Raw genomic sequence first — 20592 nt, 5'->3', positions numbered from 1 at the left:
GGAGTGGGTTGCCATGTCCTACTCCTGGGGATCTTCCCCACCCAGGGATTGAATCCGAGTCTTCTGTGTCTCCTGCATTGGCAGGCAGAGTCTTTACCATTGTGCCACCTGGAAAGCCCAGTTAGTTAAAAAAACAAATGCCCAAACTTTTATTTTTTGGGGTGCTTTTATGCCTTGAAACACTCTCAGATCTCCTCGTGTTTTTATGTCTTTCAGAACGTGACTGTGTACTGGAAAGGGAGAAAAATTCTAATTCCAAGTAGAGAAGGGGAAAGAGAGCTTCCTTGATAGCCTATGGATGTAGAAGCTGTTTTTAGAGCTGTAGCATGTGTAATGTAAGGCTGACTTTTTTGGTATCTTGGATGATCCAGCTTGGAGAAAAGCAGCTGTAGTCATTAGCTGTTAATAACCTTAACTGATCAACCACAGGTGACCTGAGTGGTTCGAAATAGTTGTTTTTCTTAAAGATGAAGCAATCTGAAGACGTCGCCTGTGTCAGTTTGTACTTATGTAAGGCAGGCAGAACTCTTGTTTTAATCAGCCGAAACTGTGATGAGGGACTAAGTCATCAGTATTCACCCTCCACCTGAGTTTACCTAACAGTGTCTCCGGTTCATGAAGGTACAAAGCACTTTTTTGAATTGAATTACTAAGGATGAGTGGTGGGCTTAGATCAAATGCTTATTCAAAACTTAAACTGCAGTTACACTTTAAAAGGACTCACCTTCTGCCAAATACATGTTCTCGTATTGACTTTATTTTTGATTTGGTTATATCCATGCTGTGTTAAGAAAAATCTTTTCCCTCAAATCCATTAAAAAAAAAACAAAACTTTGACCACCTGAGTGCCTTGAGAAATGGACCTGTCCATATGCCCTGCTTCTTTCTGTATTTTGATTGTAGTTGTGATTTATCAAACTACAATTTTTTACTTCAAGCCTATTTCTTTGTCTGTTCAGAACTCCTATTTTTTGCAACCATGAAAGTCGTGTCTGAACTTCAGTTTTTCTTTCTCTTCTCCAAATTTTCCTTTTCTATGTTCGGTCACATTGGCTGGTTCTAATGTGGAACATTGGGTGAGGGGGAGGTCCTGAGGACTGAGTCACTTGTGAAGAAGTATTTCCTAATGAATTAAAAAAAGAAACACTGCCCCTTAGTATTTCAACATCAGCTCACTGATCCAGTTCACTAGCCTGGCTGTTTTGTAACATGCTTGTGGGCACTGGTTAGAAGTTAAAATAGCTGAATCGTTCATTTTCTTGAGCGCTAAGAGCAAAAAGGAAGTTCAAAAAACCTTCTGAGATGGATGAAATAATTGGGTGTTCATACCATGCTCTGATTTTCTGGGTGAGAAACCCTAACTTTTAGGATTCTCAAATCAATGTTTTTGTTACTTCAGAACCATTTCAGTGGTTAAATGTCTTTAAACAAAAAACATGTAAAAAATATGTGGGTTTGTTGTGTGTTTTTTTTTTTTTTTGTCACTGAACAACCTAAATGACTAGTTTGCTTGTTTTGTCAATGAATTTTATTGAGAAAAAGCCCCTCACTTAAATTGTCTTGTTGTCAGCCATATCTAGCTGCCCGTAGTCCCTAAGGCCATTCTAGTTAAGAGCTGCCGAGCTCTCTCTCGTGGAAGAATTAAAAAAAAGCTCATAGCCTTGTGGATCAGGCATGTCTTCTTTTTAAAATGTTAGAATTCCTGTTGTGTCTATAGATGAAATTGAATCCATTTAGATACTTAAACTGAGGGAAATGTTGTTTCCATATTTCTAGATTAAAGGGGAAAAAAATCCTCTTATTGTTTTAAAACAAGGCTTAAATAATGTACAATCAGTGCGTCTGGTGATGGCCCCACTCTGTAATTCCAGCTGTGTTCACCTCCATTGCAGCTGAAAGGAATTCTAATTGGCTGAGGAATGTTGGCAGCGTCGTGTATCACAGAACGCGGACCTGTTATGCTCGCTGCCGGGTGATGCATTTCAGATGTTTTAGGCTCCTGAGTCCAACTTGAAGGTTGCTTGCAGGGAGTCTGGAAGAGCATGTTGTGAAGCGGGGCTTGCAGACAGCAGCCTGGTTTGCTTTCTTCGTGTTGTCGGGCATCCGCTAAATTCTCTAAAGGCCTTGGTGCTTCCTTGTGGCTTAAATACCTGACTGGCGGGTCCGACTTTTCTTTCTAACTCACAGAAGTGCCGCGGTGAAGAAAGGGGTGGTGGAATTATCATCCATTTGTGACTCAGTTTTCCAGTCGGTAATGGAGGTACCTGCCTTTTTCTGTCAGGCAACGACTTGATATGCATTCAATATTTGGATGAGCAGTTGTGAATTATTCCTAGAGGAGCACAGTGTAAATACAAAGTCATAGATTCCTGTTATTTCTTGTGCTTAAATGATCATGTAAGTGCTCAAGCTAATAATGTACTGAAGAAAATTATGGAATCTACAGATAAACATGGAAAAATTATGCTCAAGAATGAACTGCTAAATTCTCTATGCATTCAGAAAATTCCTTAGAGAAACAGTATCCTAAGCCAAGTGATATCACAGCATCATTTTAAATTGTGAAACCTTGGAAGCATTCCCGTCAAAATCAGGACCAATGCAGGGACGCACACTGTCACAGTTGTCAGCTAGAGAAAGACATCAGAAAGCAAAATCCCTGTTTGCAGGTGCTTATGATTTTATATCTTTGAAAGTCCAAAAGAATCAGCTGAAAAACAGTTACAAGCAAAACTTTAGTAGTTGGATAGAAAATTTTTCCATGGAAAATAAAATGGATAAAAATCGACAGGCTAGGAAAAACACTTGGTAGTCTGTGTATTATGAAAGTCTAGCTTGCTTATAAAGAGCTTTTAAAATCAATTAGAAAAAGGCCAGTGACCTATTTGGCAAAGGATGTGGACAATTGACAGAAAAGGATGAAAATGGATTTCAAACATGTGAAAAAACATGCAGTCCTGTTCATGCCAAACAACATTTACGGATTCAAACTAAGGGGGAAACAGTTTTCTGTCTAGCAGATGGGCAGTGACCAGAGTTTAACAGCATGTCACGATGACAAAGGTGTGGAAAAGCAGAAACTGTTTTACACTGTGGTCGAGAATATAAATTGGTACAATCGAGTAGGAAGGGCAGTTTGATATTGGATAAGAAAAGTATGGCTTCTCTGGTGGTTCAGAGGTAAAGAATCCATTTGCGATGCAGGAGACTCAGGAGACGTGGATTCGATCCCTCCTCCAGGGGGAGGAGGGCTTGGCAACCCACTCCAGTATTCTTGCCTGGAAAACCCCATGGACAGAGGAGTCTGGTGAGCTACAGTCCATGGGGTCCCAAAGAGTCGGATTTGACTGAAGTGACTGAGCACATGCAATGAATGTATATACCCTTGGACCTGACAATTTTGCACTTAGGAATTTTTCTTACAGATATTATAATCACACATTTATGTAAAGCCTATGTGCAAAATTGTTACAGCATTGCTTAAAATTATAAAAGCTAGAAACAATTTAAATCTGCATTAATAGAAAACTAAATAAATTATGACATATCCCCAGGGATACATAGCTGTTTAAAAGAATAAGCTAGTGTTTATATTCTGAGATGGAATATTTTCCAAGGTCTGTTATTGAGTGGGGAGAGGGGGAAGCGTGATTCAGAAGAGTGGAAATCGTATATACTGTTTGAGTAATAAATAAAATGGCAATTTATGGTGTGTGTGTATAGACATCACTGGAAGAGTCCTGTTGAAATATTGATTGTGATGACCGCTGGGGACGCAAACTGGGACTTGAGGGTACAGATCAGAGCGGGAAAGACAGAGACTTTGTTTCACTGTGTTTCTTTTACTATTTCATCTCCTCCCCGCCCAGTTCTTGTCCCCGCTTTGAGCATATATTGCTTTTCAACAATTAAAAATGGTAAAAACAAACAACAAAAGAATCTATAACTCTTAAGCAAAGATTTTTTAGAGCAACTAGTACGTTAATTGCTAATAGTAATTATTTCAAATATGGGTGTTTTGGACATTCAAAGTAATTGTGCCAAATGCATGTTAAAGGGCTGAAGTAGCATCTAAGGGTATATATCCACGTCATGTGTATTTCACTACTAGGAAGATTCCTGGGTCCCAGAGAGTAAAATGCATTGCGTTCTTTGTAAGTCTGAATAGATTTTTTTCCCTCAGAGAATATGTTCATTCTGATACTAAGAACCCGTCCCCCAGTCCCCCAAAAAACCCAAAACCAAAAAAAAAAAAGCAGAAGCTCAAAGGCCCTTGTTCTAGCATAATATTAAAAAGCTATTCCAGCCCAAATGATTCTTTGCAGATTCAGGAATCTAATCCTCCTTAGACCTACTTTTTTATAGAGAGTCCTTTGAAAGACTGGAGTCTCGATTCTGAATAACAGTGTTGGTTCATATCACTTATTTGGAATGTCGTTTGGGGTTATCACTGACCTATTCTTGTAAAATAACCTCCTCCCTGAAGTTCAGTAAAAATGCTAACTTGCATAAACCAGCTGTAATAATTTGGTAAATTTGGTATTTTTCCCACATATCTCTAATCAATAAATTTATTTTGAACCTCTAAAAAGGCCTGTTTATTAATGTTAGTGGTACCTAAAAAAGAAATATTGATAGCTGACTCTGTAAATGGAGAAAAAGTCATCACCACATGTAATTTGTTGCTTTTTTGTTCTCTTAGAGCTTTAGGATAAAAACCTTAAGTTTTACCATATTGTATTTCTACATATATTACCTACATATCATAGGTTTGAGAATTGCTTGATGAGAGTTTGTCCATATGAATAATACTAATAGTAATTATATCTGTACGGCGTCTCATAGTTTCCAGAGTTCTCATAAGCATTTCCTCACTTAAGGCAAGATGCAAGCCAGCTGCAAGAAGCTTTTTTTGATTTTTGTTTTTAATTGTGTTTTTGTTTCTAGGTTAAAAAAAAAATCATGAAATTTGTCTTATTCTTTAAAAACACATTTAATTTAATCATTTCATGGGCTGATAGAAAAATTCTCAGAAGCAGCTATAATAGACGCATTCCCTGGTGGCTTAGATGGTAAAGAATCTACCTGCAATGCAGGAGACCCAGGTTTGATCCCTGGGTCAGAAAGAGATCTCTTGAAGAAAGGAATGGCAACCCCCTCCAGTATTCTTGCCTGGAGAATTCCATGGACATGTAGCCTGAAGCCTGGCAAAGAGTTGGCACGAATGAGAAGCTAACACAACACATGCTTTGCAATAATCAATAGTCATGTGCAGGAGAAGGCCTGCATGTCTTCATGGGATGTTGACTTAATTTAGGCTACACTGAGGATAATTGACACTCATAGAGTTAGACAGGTTTTTTTGGGTGGAGATAAGGTAGCAGTTTTTTCTCTGTAACTACGAGGTTGGAAACATGACATTCTTCTCTCCTACAACATGCCGAGTAGACTAAGCTTTTCTGATCCCCTTCCCAGGAAACCTTGCTCTCTACAGTCATTCCCACTTCATTGAATCTACCCAGTTGCCCAAACAAACAAACAAAAAAAAAATGAAAAACAAGCCTTGTTGTCATTCTTCGTATCTAATTCAGCCTCAAGTCCTCATTTCTGTCACCACATTTTGTCTGGAATGTGTCTTCTCTTCATGTCCACTGACCCATGTCCACTGGTTCCAGCTGCCATCATCAGCTCTGGCTTGGACAGCTGCTGCTTGCCCTTTTGTATTTCAGTGTTACTTACAACCAGAATCATCCAGCTGCAGTGTTAGTTATTTCTCTCTTTCAGTGATGTTAAAGGATTCATGGAAAAAGTTCTCACTTGGGCAAATCCTCAAGTAGGGTGGAAAGAATTGGCTCCATCCATTCCTCCATCCAACCACTTATTTCCCACTGCCCTGAGGGGGAGGCTAAGGAGAAAACCAGGAAAGCTGCGTTCACTTCTGCAGCTCCTTCACTCCTGCCTCTGTGCTTACTGCCTCCAGCTCCAGTTCCAGGAGCCTTGGTGAGGTGGCCAGCTGTCCTTGTCAGGGTGATATGGAGCTTCCCTCGGTCTAATGATTGAGGAGTGGCCAGTGGTGGAGCTGGAGAGCCTATTGCCAGGAAGCCTTCGGCCTTGCTGTCTTGTTTACATCGGTTGTCCCACTGAAGGTGGCTTGGCTCACAGTGGTGCTCACACATATTCATTGGTTGAGGGAGCTAATGACCTTCTTGTTGATCGTGTTCCATGGCCGCATGTGAGTAGGGCACTGGAGGACACCCCTCTTAGAGGTGGTGTTTGCTGGGGTGGGCCGCTTCTTGTGGGCCACGGGGGGAGAGACTGGGGCTGGGAACTGGGCAGTCACAGCCTGTGGTCGGCTAGGCTTAGGATGTCTGTGGCCATATGACACCCCAGAGCTAGTCTGCCCCTGGACTTTGGGCAGTTCCACAGGTTTGAACCAAAGCCTGAAATACTCTCAAATCTAGAATTTGGCCCATCTTCGTAACCTTTGGTTTCCCGGTTATCTCCTCAGCTTCTCCCTCAGGGCTGTTGGAAAAAAAGTAGTTGGATGGAAGTAGTCATTAATTTGTCCCTTGCCTAGGGGGTGTTTTGCAGTTACATCTTGAATGATCGTGTTTGAGGGTGTCCTGGGGGTCAGGACTCGTTTGCCCACCCTACCCTGAAGTCTTGTCTCCTGCCCAGGGTACCATTCCCCTCTCTCTATCCTGTTTCCTCTCTTCACACTATTGGTCCCCTGGGATTGCAATTTGAAGCAGAAAGGCCCTCTTAGCAAAGGCATATTTTTCTCCCTTTTCATTTTATCTCCTCGTGGAGCCTTACAAAATACTGTGAGCAGGAGTCAGAACCTTTCCTTATCTTGAATCTTCCTATTAAGTGCCGTCATGCTCCTTGTATTGTCATCTTGGCGGGCACATCTGACTTCTTTCTTAGAGAGTAAAGACTAAAGGCTCAGGCTGAGGACGTAAGGTATTCATTGAATTTTATCCTGTTTCCTTTCTTCAACCAATTTCACAGTTCTACTTCTGTCTTGTATTTACAATACCACACTTCCTAATGCCAATTTTTTTATTAGTTTAAAAAAAACAGAATGCTTTCAGATGGAAGTAGCAGAAAACCTAGCTTAAATTGGCTCAATAGAAAGAATTTTCTTTCGTAAATTTACTGAAAAGTCCAAAAGTCATTCCAGCAGCATGGCAAGGACCTGATTTTCCCATTTCTCAGTGTTGTGACCTCAGACCATTCTTGGCTGCCTCCTCCACTTGCGTTCGGAAGGTAGGAGGTGGCCACCAGCAGCTCCCATGGCTGTTTGCGTCTAGCTTTAATCAGCAGAGATGTTAAGAGAGCACTTCCCCAACGGCTTCTTCCTGGAGTAGAAGTCCTGGAGCTGAATCTTCTTGTCTGATTGGCCTTTTTGGGTCCACGTGTCCATCTCTGAACTAGCCACTGGCTAGGGTGATGGGGATTAGGGTCCATCTTGGAATCTAGTACTGGTATTAGTCTCCCAACATATACGACAGGGGCATTTGAGGGAACTGGAAAATAAATACGAGGAAGGCAGCCAACAAATAAGTAGACGATACTATTTAAAGAACTTTTGAAGAAAAAAAAATACTGTCTTTGTACTAGTGTGAATTAAAAAATGTGTTTTTGTAAAAGTCCCAAACATTTTTACCAAGTGTTAGGAATGGTAGTTTTTTATGTGAACTTACCCCAACAAACAACTCAATGGGCATGAATTTGAGCAAACTCCGAGAGATAGTAGAGGACAGAGAGGTCTAGCGTGCTGCAGTCCGTGGGGTCGCAAAGAGTTGGACATGACTTAGCGACTGAACAACAACCACCCTAATAAATTTCATTGTTGATGTATAGTGTTATTTGGGGCTATTTCAACACTGATTTAAACACAATTTAGCTACAGAGTAAAGGAATACATTCTTATATCATTTCTCTAGCCATAATAGAATGAAAAATTTTTTTTTTAAATATTTATTTGGCTGTACCAGGTCTTGGTTGTAGCATGCAGGATTTTTGGTTTCGGTATGCAAACTCGTAACAAACTCTTACCAACCCTTCCTTTAAGTAAAGGCTATGAAATAATATCTGTTCTTGATATTTGAAACTCTATATTTTTACTTCTATGTTCCTTAAAAAAAAAAAAAAAAGTGCTTAGAAGATGCTTGACTGAGCCTTGAACTCATGCCCCAAGGAACAGTTGGCTCTCTGAGACCCCCAGCAGTCTCTTCCTCCGTGGAGTCAGTGGGCAGGGGTGAAGGGTAGGCTTAAGAGCTGGGCTGGAGCCAACCTGTGCCTTTAGACAAGTGACCTCATCTCTTTAATTTTCCCAGCTATAAAAATGAGGTAAATAATTGGAGCCACTTCAGAGTATTGTGGGTATTAAATAAAATAATCCACATGCAATGTCTGGTATACAGTAAATGTTCAATACTTGTTAGCTAATATTAACATTGTCATATTTCAGCGACTCTGAGTTGAAAGTCACACCATTGTTTTATGGACCAATAAAAAAGAAACATCAGTAATTACACTGCAATGTGATTCATTTGACAATTTCAGAGATGTTAAAATATGGAGAAATGTGTCTTAGCATTAGTGATACATGGTATTATGGCTGTCTCTGACTCTAAAGTCCTAGAAATTGTTTGCATACCCACAAATTAATGCCATCTGTCTTCAGTTTAAACATAACACAGTGGGATCTGCAGTTTCCTTTCCTTTGTGTTTTTGTCCTGAACTTATATTGGATTTGGCCTCATGTGTCGCAATATTGGCAATTTCATAATTACTAATTCATTGTGTACGTTGAGTAGTGGATCCTGTAAGACCCATGAAAGGCTTCGCAAACTTGGGTTCTTTGCGTTTCTTCACTGATCGAGAAAGAAACTTGAGATACATTTCAGGAATTCATTAATATTAGTTGAATACACCTATTTGGAGGCTCCCAGCAGGTTAAATGATAGTGCACATAACCTTTTAGAAAAGCACAGGTTGTTGGCAGAAAGCCCACTTAGGGAAGTGCCTTTGATGCACCCAAACGCGTGCTGTTAGAAAGCGTGGTATTGCCATTTGAAAGAAATGCATGGCAGTTGATTTTCCCCTAAAATATAAATGCGGACAGTATATTGTAGAACTTGAGAGATAGTCACAGGCTATTTAAGTACAAACTTCGTATAGAAAAAAGTGGCTATGTAATGTGCTTAGCATAAATTTAGAAGGAAAACCCATAAGGATATCACATAACTCGATAGAGTGCTATTTCTCTTGGAAATTTTCTGGTATTTAGAGTGCTGAGAATGGGATAGTATTCGCCTGTTTTTTTTTTTTTTTCAGGCCTGTTTTTCATATAAAATTGAAATGAATGATGGAAGAGGTTTCGGGGACTTGACCTAAGTGTTTACTTATTGCATTATTTATGGCTTCCTTCATCAGCTGAATGTCAGCAGGATTCTACTTCTATTGACAGCTGCGTGAGCAGAGCAGACGTGTTGTTGGGTTACCTTGTCACAAGCCTGGAGGCAGGCCCCTGGCACATCTGGCCATGAAGCATTTAAGCGTTGTTTAGGGATGTTGATCATGATTTTGTCAAAGGCTGTGTCTCAGTGCAGACCATATTTTAATGCATTCTGAAACATTTCTCTTCTGGGGAGAACCCAGGAGACTTTGCTGTTTTTTTTTTTTCTTTTTTTTTTGAGATTTTACATAAGATTAAGCTTAACAATGCCAGAAGTACACTTTTATTTTAGAAAAGGACATTTTCTTTAGAGAATAAATGGTACTGAAGTTGAAATAACAGGACAAATTATTTCGAAGAGCAGACATTTGATCGGCTTCAGTACTTTTCTCATCACCTACAATTGTAGTGATGTTTATATTTGGAACAGAGAGAAGTCAGTCCAAAATCTCTCAGCAAGGCTTTACAAAGGGATGTGATTATGTCAGTGTTACTCCAGGTGTTTAATTTCAGGCTGTATGAGTCAAGAACTTGGTGTTTCTTATATTAGAATAGATTGGACTTGATTCAGAAAAAAAAACCCTCCAAACAACCTATTAATTTGAAGTGTATAAATCACAGCCTAAAAATTATTTTAGTTTTAAAATAGATTACACGTGTGTGTGATATAAAAGGGTACCCATTAAAAATGCCCTGTCCTCCTCCCTGTCCTTTGCCAACCAGCTTGCCTTCAGAGACGTTAGCTATTTTTTAAAATGTTTTACATATTTTAGAATTTTTTATTGGTTTTTAATGCTGTTTGTTTTAATGTGACATTAAAAATTCTGCTTATTTATTTGTACCTTTTTAATATTCTTTTCCATTATAGTTTATCACAGGACATTGGACACGTTTTTCTGTGCTGCACAGCAGGAAGCTTGTTGTCCATCCCGTAGGTAATAGTTCGCAGCTGATAACCCGCCCCCTCCATCCCTTCCCCCGCCCCCTCCCTCTTGGCAGTCACCAGTCTGTTCTCTGTTGGTGATTCTGTTTCATAGCTATAGGTTCATTGTGTCATATTCTATATCCCACATATAAAGGATATCATAAAGTACTTGTCTCTGACATACTTCACTTCTGTGATCATCTCTAGGTCATCTGTGTTGCTTTGTTCTTTTTTATGGCTGAGTACTGTTTCACTGTATATATGTATCATGTCTTCTTTACGCATTCATCTGTCTATGGACATCTAGGTTATTTCCATGTCTTGGCAGTTGTGAACAGCGCTGTTATAGACACAGGGATGCATGTGTCTTTTGAATGATATTTTTGTCTGGACATATGCCCAGGGGTGGGTGGCACGGCTGGATCATATGGTAGCTCTAGTTTTAGTTTTCGGAGGAAGCTTCATACTGTTTTCCACAGGGGCTATCCCAACTTACATTCCCACCGCCAGTGTAGGAGGGTTCCCTTTTCTCCACCCCCTCTCGAGCATTTGGTATTTGTAGACTCTGTAAGGACAGCCATTCTGACTGGTGTGAGGTGGTACCTCATTGTAGTTTTGGTTTGTGTTTCCAGAGACGTAACTGTTTTTACCACGGTAATACTAGTTTCTCCTGTAGTAGTCTCACAGAGGTTTTCTGTCCCCTTTTCTCCCTTTCTCCCTCCTGTTAACACAGAGGATAGCCTACTCCATGCGCTCTTACTTCTTTCGTGCCCCCACCGCCCCCAGCACTCCGGAGCTGCCTCTGCGGTGGTGCAAACAGCTCAGTGACTGTCCTTGTGCCCTTCAGTTAGGTGGGACCGCGTGGTTGGTTCAGGCTGGTCAACCGTGAGGAGCAGTGATCTCGCCCACCCTGGGGCTGCTGCTATAAGCGCCTCCCACTCGGCCGTGGAGCACCCAGCACTGTGTATCACATGGGGGAGCCTCCATCAGCCTGGGTCCCTGAATGATTATATAGAGCGGGAGGTCCCCTTCTGCCCCAGCCCAAGCTCCAGACCCAGCCTGTGTTGGATAAACCAGCCATGTGCTTATTTCAGATTGTCTTACAAGTTGTAATTGGAGCTTCAGGGGGCTTCTCCAGTCTTGATGATAGGCTGGTGTTTGTGTAGTGGCTTTTTAAAAAACAGGTGTTTGTTTTTTGGACACCAGGCCTCCTTCCATTTACAATCAGGTTTAAAATCCTTTTTCGTGCAAAAGAGGTCACTCCTAAATGCATGGGAGGGAATTGCATCTGGTGGGAGGCAGAGTCGGTGGTGGAAGGCCCTGCCCTGTTTCCCTTCCCTTCACTCTGCCCCACATCACACAGGCTGGGGCTGGCAGCCTTCATTCCCAAAGTTGGGATCTCTCCCCAAATACTCTAGAATGGGAGTCTGCCAAGTGCCGGCTTCCGAGCTTCCGTGTTGGGAGATCACTCATTGGTGCGCCCCTCCTGTCCTGTAGCCCTTTATATGCAACTTTGAGCAGTGGATGCAGGGCCATCCCTGTGCAGAGTATGGGTTTTGGAGCACAGCTGACCTGGGCTTCAGTTCCAGCTTCGCTGCTCAGGAGCTGGGTGACCTAGGTAATCATAATCAGGTATCTGGCAATTATTGACTTTTTACTACTTGCCAGACAGACGCTAGGCTAAGCAGTTTCCCTGAGGTCTGTTTCCTCCTCTCAGTAAACTTACCAGGGAAGTTCTGGTCTTGTCCTCATCCTGGAGACCGTGGAGCGCAGTGGAGTCGGCAACCCAGTTTGACTACATACCAGTGACCTTGAGCAAATTGGATATTTCATCTTTAAGCAGCAGAAGGTACCCACCTCCTAAGGTTGTTGCCAGAAATAGTACCTATCTCCTAAGGCTGTTGCCAGGAATAAATGAAGTAACCAGACGCCAAGCAGCATACAGTAGGGGCTACCTTGCCTGAGACTTCACTGAAAATTTTGTAAATGGACTAAAGTTGAATTGCTTTGTTAACTTTGCATCTTACTTTAAGTTGATGTCAGTGTGGTTTCTAAATCTGGTTTCTTCCTTTTTGTCTCTGAATTAAAGCCTTCATCAAACGCCATTCTGTGAGGAACTCCCAGGTTCACCCGACCTTCCCAGAGAGAGAGCACTTTAAGGCTTGTTACGTGGAGAGGGAAGTGAGCCTGACACCGATGCATAACAATACAAATAGGAAAGAGAATATTTGTTCTCCCCAAATTTCCACCATCTCTTAACCAACCTCAGATTTTTTTTTTTTTTTTTGTATTAGCTATTTCCTACTTGGCCTATACCCCTATTGATTATTTACTAAAAATCAGATTCAACTGTGCCTTGTTATCACATATGTATTACTGAAATGTTACTCTGTTGTTACGCTTCCACAGAAAAAATAAAACCTTGGTGACTTTCAGACGCTCTCACATTCTTGGTATAAGTTAACCCTGTGCTGCTTTTCCATTTGGTTTGGCCCCTAGGTCTCCCCACAGGCTCACCCAATGACTCAGCGGTAGAGAATCTGCCTGCAATGCAGGAGACACAGGTTTGATCCCTGGGTTGGGAAGATCCCCTGGGGGAGGAAATGTATTCTCTAGTATTCTCCACTCCAGTCTTTTTGCCTGGGCAATCCCATGGACAGAGAGCCAGCAGGTCCATGGGGTTGCAAAGAGTCAGACACAACTTACCGACAGCCCACATAGCCCACCATACCAGGTCTCCCAACCACCGTCTCTCTGGGAAAGACCTTGACATTCTGTTCAGTGTAATGAAGCTGACTGTTGCTCTGAGCTGGAGTGTTCTGTGGCTCTATGTAATCTGTCTGTGAACTCAGGAACCAAGTTTAGGAGAGAATTTGCTAGCACAGATAATTGTGTGGTCTGGGAGAGAGTTTGAACAGCACCCAAACACAGTGAAATGTGGTCCAGACACAAGAGAAAGGATGTGAAATGGTGATTGTGTAAAAAAGGTGCATGTGGAGTGTCAGTGTGACTGTCAGCCTTTTCAGTAGTGTAAGGACCAGGACATTTCAAAAATACTAAAAACAGGTCTTTCTAGTTGTTTTCATTGTGGCCTAACAATATCAAGCAGCTGCTGAGGTTACACGAGAAAAGAAACATGCCCAGTGGCACTGAGAGTGGAGACTTTGTCCGCCTCGCCTCCCCCTCCTCTTCCCTCCCGCTTCTGCTCTCCCTTCCCCCAGGGAGCGGGTCCTGTTGGGATCGCAATTGATTGATCGATTTTGGCTGGGTCCATTTTGGCTGGGCTGGCGTGTGGGATTGTTAGATGAAGCAGGCAGCTGCTTAATCACTCGGTCATGTCCGACTGTTGGCGACCTTATTGGACTGTAGGGTCCAGGCTCCTCTGTCCGTGTAATTTTCCAGGCAAAAATACTGGAGCAGATTGCCATTTCCTACTTCAGGGGATCTTCGCAACCCAGGGGACAAACCCACATCTCTTGTGTCTCCTGCTTTGGCAGGCAGATTCTTTACCACTGAGTTGCGGCATGCGGCATCTTGAGCGCGGCATTCAGGATCTAGTTCCGTGACGAGGGATATAACTTGGGCCCCCTGCATTGGGCGCTCAAGAGTCCTAGTCACCGGACCACTAGGGAATTCTCTTTATTTTTTTCTTTTGGAAGCTCTCTTGAACAATACTTTTCCCTTGAGGTGTGAGGAGCTTTCCTTGGGTGTGGTGCTCCCCTCCACCATTTGTATAGTTTCCAGCCTGCTGTGATTTTATCTCTCAGCAATGCTCCAGGAGGTTTTAGTGAAAATACAAAACTGCCAAACCGTCTATCAAACGGAGTTTGCAGAGAAACCTCTTGGGAAAGGACAGACTGAGTATTTTAAGTGGTCTGCGATCCAAAGCATTTCCTGGGTTGAGTGTTTATCGAGGCTGAGCTTTACTTCCAAACTAAGCTTGGGAAGAATCTGGGACTGTTTCCCAGTTGCTGGGGGGCAGGGAGATGAGGAGACAAGTCTTCAGGAATGAGGAAACTCACTATTTGTCTCTTACACAGTCATCTGCTGGAATCTGTCTAAAAGAGACGGCTTGCAGAATAGAACCAGTTTTGGAGCATGAAGTTGGATGAGGCTGTTAAATGTTAATTTTAAAATTATATATAATATTTTAACTTTATTTTGGAAATGGAACATTGGAGAAGATTAGCTTTTAAATGGCTCACTCTTAAAGGTTAAAAAAATGCATAGAAAAAGAGCATTATCTCTCTGTTGTTGTCAGTGTTTAGTTACTAAGTCACGTCCAACTCTTTGAGATCCCGTGGATTGTAGCCTGCCAGGTTCCTCTGTCCATGGGATTTCCCAGGCAAGAATACTGGAGTTGGGTAGCCATTTCCTTCTCCAGGGGATCTGCCCAACCCAGGGATCAAACCTGCATCTCCTGCATTGCAGGCAGATTCTTTACCGCTGAGCCACCTAGGAAGCCCCTGTCTCCCTGTTAATTGTTGTTCCATACCAGGTTTTTGTGTGTTGGGGGTGGGGGGTGTTTTCTTTTTTCATGTGTCTCATTTTAGAGTTCAAGGTCTAAATCGACACATTTGGGAAGAGTAAGGTGTTGGGGAAATAGTAGCCGTAAGAAAGAAGATGGTTCTTCCTTCCTGTCTGACTCAGTGTAGAGAACTCATTTTCAGACAGTATGCTGATTTCAGTACCTTGATGCCAGATGATGTCATGACAGACATCCTGGTATACAGAGGAATTCCTTGCTCGAAAACCCGTCTCCCTTAGTTCACCGTTCCTCTCCCTAAAAGTTTTTGTAGTCACTCCTTCTTTATTGAGAATTAAGATGTTGGTGGGACCAGAAGAAAATTTCTTTGGGCTGAAACATGCCAGCTTCACTTCCTCAATGATGACACATTTATATGTACTTTTTAAAGTTGTTGATTTCGCCCCCACCCCCGCTGTGCTGGTGGGCATGTGGATTCTCCAGCTGAAGAGGCTGGCATCCATGGTGAAAGACTTCAATCTAAATTTAGCCGCTTTTCAGAGGTTTCATAGAATACTTCCTTAAATGAAGTCACAGACTACAAAAGCTCCTGCTGCATGGGGCTTCCAGGTTTGTTATTTTTTTCTGCTCCAAATGAAGCCAGGCAGGAAGGACAGACTCTTACTCCCAGCTGCTCCAGGAGGTTCTCCTGTTTTAGCCAGAACCCACTAGCAGCCTTTGTAATGAACTTGAAGATGAGGAGAGAAGATCTGGTGGTAAATGTGACAGAAACGGGAAACAGTCACGAGCCTGAAAGTGTGGGTGAGACAAACACTTTGGGTCGTATTGCAGGTCGTGGGCAGCCATGAATTTAAAAGACGCTTGCTCCTTGGAAGGAAAGCTGTGACAAACTGAGGCAGCATACTAAAAAGCAAAGACATCACTATGCTGACAAAGATCTGTCTAGTCGAATCTATGGGTTTTCCCAGTAGTCAGGTACAGATGTAAGAGTTGGACCGTAAAGAAGCTGAAGAATTGATGCTTTTGAACTGTGGTGTTGGAGAAGACTCTTGAGAGTCCCTTGGACAGCAAGGAGATCCAACCAGTCAATCCTAAAGGAAATCAACCCTGAATATTCATCGGAGGACAGATGCTGAAGATTCAATACTTTAGCCACCTGATGTGAAGACCTGACTTATTGGAAAAGACCCTGATGCTGGGAAAGATTGAAGGCAAAAGAAGAAGGGATGGCAGAGGTTGAGATGGTTAGATAGCATCACTAACTCAATGGACATGAATTTGAGCAAACTCTGGTGGCTCAGCGGTAAAGAATCTGCCTGCAACACAGGAGACTTGGGTTCGATCCCTGGGTTAGGAAGATCCCCTGGAGGAGGAAATGGGAACCCCACTCCAGTATTCTTGCCTGGGAAATCCCATGGACAGAGAAGCCTGGCACGCTACAGTCCATGGGGTCACAAAGAGTTGGACATGACTTAGTGATTAAACAACAGCAACCGGGAGATAGATGGTGGAGGACAGGGAAGTCTGGCATGCTGCAGTCCATGGGGTTGCAGAGTCAGAGCTGACTTGGCGACTGAACAACAACAGAAGTTAGCAGCGGACACCAAAAGGCCTTCTCTATTTTCCTGACACCTGTCAATGTGCCTGAAGACTCACTAGCCATGAATTAAAGCAGTATATTTATTTTGGGCGGTTAGTGATACAACTGGAAGGTCTTCAGAGTCACGAGAAAGTGTTGAAAATAGGCCTTTGGACTATAATGGTGGTCCTGGGTGTTTTGTACAGTCTCTGTCTTGTAGAATTACAGATGTTTTAAGTCAAGCTCCTTTTCAGTATGGGGAACGCCCTTACCTGTTAGTGCCTGAAGGCCCCAGGCTGAGATCTTAACTGGGAGGAAAAAGGAGCCCAGGTTTCCTGCCCGAGGTGTCAGGAGTCCTAAGGATGGCTTGCTTGTTGTCACTGACTCAAATAGCCTTTCAATTTCTTACGTAAGCATCACATTGTTTATACAGTCTTCTAGTTGAGAAATTTGTAATTATACCCTTAAAAAGTATTCCAATATCTGACATTGTTGTAGAATCTCATTCCCAGTGGTTTTCCATGCTCAGTATGGATCCGCATACTTAACATACCTTCCCGTAAACATGTTTTCATTATATAAGCATCTCTTTATTTGTTCTCTTGTAAAGGTTATTATTTTTTTTTTTTTGACAGTGTCGGGGGAAGTAATATACACATACATACTTTTAAGTTGTTCAAGAGGGCTTATTTTGAAAAGGAAGTCTCTTTATACCTACCTGGCCATCAGATTCTCTTCTCCAGAGACAGTTCACCAGAAACAGTTTCTTATGAGTTTGTTAAAATGTTAGATAAAAATGCTTGTGTGTATAGCCTTCCTTGACCTGTTGCCCCCCTTTTAAGGGAGATCATATCATTCACAATCCCATGCGTTGCTTTTTTCACTAAATAATGCATCTTGGAGTGCTTCCAATATCAGTATAGCGAGGGCTGCCTCCCTCTTTTTTTTGTAGATTGAAGTAAACTTCACGGTGCGATCCAGTGACTTAGTGCGTTCCCGGTGTTGCGCAGCCATCACCACTGTCAAACTCTGGGGCGTTTTCCTTGCCCCCATAAGCAGCTGAGTACCTGCTGAACGGTCGTTCTCCATTGTCCCCGCCCGGGCCCCGACGCCTGCTTTTGTCTAGAACTTTGCCTGTTCTGGGCATTTCACAGACTCATACGACACATGGCCTTCTGTGTCTGGCTTCTTCCACTTGGCATGATGTTTTCAGGGTTTATTCAGGTTACGGTATGTGTCAGTCCTTTTTTATAGCAGAATAATATTTCATTGTATGGATACAGACATTTTGTTCGTCCACTCGTTAGTTGATGAGCATTGGGATGATTTCCATTTTTTGGCTATTATGAACAACACTGCTGTGAGCATTTGTGCCCACGTTTTTGTGGAACCGCATGTTTCAGTTCTCTTGGGTTATACCCAGGGGTAGAAATGGTGGCGTCACATGGAATTCTGTTTAAATTATAAGGAACTAGTAAACTGTTCTCCACAGTGATTGCACAATTTTGCCATCCCACCAGCAGTGTCTGAGGTTCCGATTTCTCCATATCCTAGTGAACGTTTGTTACTTTGCATTTTTAAAAAAGTTACTAGTACAGCTGTCCCAATGACAGCGAGGTGATATCTTACTGTGATTTTGATTTGTGTTTCCCTAAGGATGTTGAGGATCTTTTCATGTGCTTACTGGCCATTTGTGTATCTTCTTTAGAGAAATACCTATTAATTGGTTTGTCTTTTTGTTGTTGAATTGATAAGAGTTCTTTATATATTCTGGATACCAGATCCTTATCAGGTACGTGATTTCCAAATATTTCCTCTCTGTGGTTAGGTTGTTTTTATCACTCTCTTGGTAGTTTCCTTTGCATAAAAGCTCTTCATTTTGATGAAGTCATTTGTTTTTAAATTTGGTTTGTGCTTTTAGTGTCATATGAAGCCATTACCTAATCCAAAAATGATGAATCTACCCCTGTGTTTCCTCCTAAGAGTTTTATAGTTTTAGCTCTTACCTATAGGTCTTTAATCCATTTTGAATTAATTTTGTATATGCTGCAAAGTAGGGATCCAAACATACGCTTTTTGTGAGTGGATATCCAGTTGTCCCAGCAGCATTTGTTGAGAAGACTACAGTGGGCCCCTGAACAGCATGGGTTTGAACTGCACAGGGTCACTTATACATGGGTTTTTTCAGTAGTAAATACTCTAGTAGTACTCCATCCTTTGTTGGTTGACTCCACAGATGCAGAAGCACATTTTCAGCTGCCTGGGTGGTCAGGTCCCTAATCCCCATGTTATTCAAGGTTTAACTATATTTATTGAAAAAGACTTTCCCCCCATTGATTGGGCTTGGCACCTGTTGAAATCATTTTACCATAAATGTGTGCTTTTTCTAGACTTAATTGTATGTTGTCTTCATCTCTCCTTATGTCAGTACCACACTATTTTGATAATTATCACTTTGTAGTGAGTTGACGGAGAAGGCAATGGCACCCCACTCCAGTACTCTTGCCTGGAAAATCCCGTGGGCGGAGGAGCCTGGTAGGCTGCAGTCCATGGGGTCTCGAAGAGTGGGACACAAGTGAGCGACTTCACTTTCATTTTTCACTTTCATGCACTGGAGAAGGAAATGGCAACCCACTCCAGTGTTCTTGCCTGGAGAATCCCAGGGATGCGGGAGCCTGGTGGGCTGCCGTCTATGGGGTTGCACAGAGTTGGACATGACTGAAGCAACTTAGCAGCAGCAGCAGCAGCAGTGAGTTGAAATAGAAAGTGTAAATCTTTTTCCTTTGTTCTTTTTCAAGATTGTTTTGACTCTTCAGGGTCCCTTGCAGTTTCATATGAATTTTAGAATGAGCTTGTCCATTTCCATTAAAAACAAAAAGCATTTGAGGTTTTGATAGGAATGGCTTTGAACCTGTAGATCTATTTGGGGGTTGTTGTCATCTTATCATCATTAAATATTGCAATCCATAAACATGGGATTTTATTTTTCTATTTATCTAGGTCTCTTAAAATTTCTTACAGCAGTGTATTATAGTTTTCAGTGTATAAGTCTTGTACTTCTTTGGCTAAATTTATTACAAACTATTTTATTCTCTCTAATGTTAATGTAAATGCAATTGTCTTAATTTTATTTTTAGATATTCATTGCTAGTGTATAGAAATACAACTGATATTAGACTGCTGACTGTATTCTGCAGTTCTGCAGAGCTCATTTATTAGCTCTAATAGTTTTTATATGGATTCTTTAGAGTTTTCTGTATGTGAGGTTTATGCCATTTGTGAATAGAGAGTTTTACTTCTTCTTTTCCGATCTAGATGCCCTTCATCTGGCAAAAGCAGCCATTCTAGTCTTATTCCTGCTATTAAGGGAAATAATTTAGTCTTTGGGGTCGTCCCCAGTGGCTCAATGGTGAAGAATCCATCTGCAGTGCAGGAAACATGAATTAGATCCCTGGTCTGGGACGATCCCCTGGAGAAGGAAATGGCAACCCACTCCAGTATTCTTGCCTGGGAAATCCCATGGACAGAGGAGCCTGGTGAGCAACAGGGCATATTCTCTTATAATCTTTTCTCTCTATAAGACTGGTAGGAATGACCCCAGGTACACTGCTTGTATTAGTGATTTGAGTCATCTCTCTCTTTTCCATGGCCAATCTAGATAGAGATTTGTTGGTTTTGTTGATCTTTTCAAAGAACAATCTTTTGCTTTTGTTGATTCTGTCTACTATTTTATTCTGTATTTTGCTTGTCTCTGCTCTGATCTTCTGCCTGCTTTGGGTTTAATTTGTTCTTTTCCTGGTTCCTTTAGATGGAAGATTAGGTTATTAACTTGAGATCCTCCTCTTTCAGTGTAGGCATTCAAAACTACATTTCCCACTTTGCAGTGCTTTCGCTGCATCTCATGCTTTTTAATATGTCGGATTTTCATTTTCATGCATCTCAAAGTATTTTCTAATTTATCTTGCGATTTTTTTTCTTTGATGTACTGTTTTTTTAAAAGTGTGTTGTGTGGTTTCAACATATTTGTGAATTCCAGATTTCCTTGTTATTGACTTCCAGTTTCATTCCACTGTGATTGTAGAAGATACTTTGAATTATTTCAGTCTTTTAAAACTTATCGAGACTTGTCTTTTGTC

General features: G+C 41.7%; 1 protein-coding gene and 1 long non-coding RNA gene across 11 annotated transcripts in view; both read left to right on the top strand.

The window, feature by feature from the left end:
* Positions 1 to 20592, top strand: part of SMURF1 (SMAD specific E3 ubiquitin protein ligase 1) — a 91725-nt gene that overhangs the window by 4724 nt on the left and 66409 nt on the right. Inside the window, exon 1 of one of the 8 annotated variants that reach the window (XM_086373967.1) lies at positions 509 to 621. The exons of the other annotated variants lie outside the window; for them this stretch is intronic. The gene's annotated coding sequence lies outside the window, so the exon portion shown is untranslated. Of the gene's footprint in view, positions 1 to 508; positions 622 to 20592 lie in introns of those variants that run through there. 8 annotated transcript variants of the gene reach the window in all.
* LOC147344799 (uncharacterized) lies at positions 9353 to 12826 on the top strand. Of its 3 annotated transcripts, none has more exons than XR_015154311.1 (3): positions 9353 to 9482; positions 10335 to 10401; positions 12481 to 12604. It is a non-coding gene; the product is annotated as an uncharacterized LOC147344799 (long non-coding RNA). The 3 variants fall into 3 exon arrangements; XR_015154313.1 differs by lacking the exon at positions 12481 to 12604 and adding an exon at positions 12109 to 12237; XR_015154312.1 differs by lacking the exons at positions 9353 to 9482; positions 10335 to 10401 and adding an exon at positions 12107 to 12240 and having other exon boundaries at positions 12481 to 12826.

Source organism: Bos grunniens, chromosome 25 (assembly GCF_055505025.1).
Source record: "Bos grunniens cultivar Pamir isolate PY7600 chromosome 25, Bosgru_T2T1.0, whole genome shotgun sequence".
NCBI lineage: Eukaryota > Metazoa > Chordata > Mammalia > Artiodactyla > Bovidae > Bos > Bos grunniens.
This window is presented reverse-complemented; position numbering and strand designations above follow the sequence as displayed.